The sequence below is a fragment of the Mus caroli genome, chromosome 6, assembly GCF_900094665.2.
Source record: "Mus caroli chromosome 6, CAROLI_EIJ_v1.1, whole genome shotgun sequence".
Taxonomy (NCBI): Eukaryota; Metazoa; Chordata; class Mammalia; order Rodentia; family Muridae; genus Mus; species Mus caroli.
The window spans coordinates 85,444,286-85,444,932 of record NC_034575.1 but is presented as its reverse complement, the minus strand read 5'-3'; positions in this window follow the sequence as shown (position 1 = coordinate 85,444,932).

Sequence of the window (647 nt, the reverse complement as noted above, 5' to 3'; positions counted from 1 at the left end):
GGAGGGCTGTCTTGGCCTCAGAATTCTGTGGAACCGTATTCTTCTCTGGGAATAGCAACACTGACCAGCCTCAGCTGGGGTCTGTCTAAAGAAACCCTGGGGCTGAACCACAGGAGCAGCTTGTCAAGGCATCTCACTGACAACAGGTGGCTGTGAGGTTTATCTAAACTACAAAGCCTAGAGGGTCTTAGGACCAAAACATCAGAGCTCAGAAGAAGCTGACTTGGGATACCCTGAGGAACTCCAGTCTCTAGCAAAGGTCAGGACAGTATAGGGGCACAGGTCCTTGGGCTATATAGTGTTCTGCAGGCTGCCTGACCGACCCTGTGCCCTTTATCCAGAGTCTCAGCCTAGCTTCCTGGCCACCGGAACTGAGAGCAGCCATAGAATCACAGCGGGGAGGAAGATCTTAATTGGCTTTCACTTGTCATTCTAAAGCTGGGAGATGCCTCATCCTATGAAGTGATGAGTGTCTAGAGCCAAACAAAGGAGGCTGACTTCCTAGAAAGTGCTGGGGAAAGCAGAAATCCTACACAGGAGATTAGCCACTTCAGAATTATTCCCCTTAAAGAAAGCACAGAAGGGGGCAGTGCAGTGAACTTTCCCTTGTGATTGGCCACCGCGGGGGCTCCTGTTCTAGGAAAACT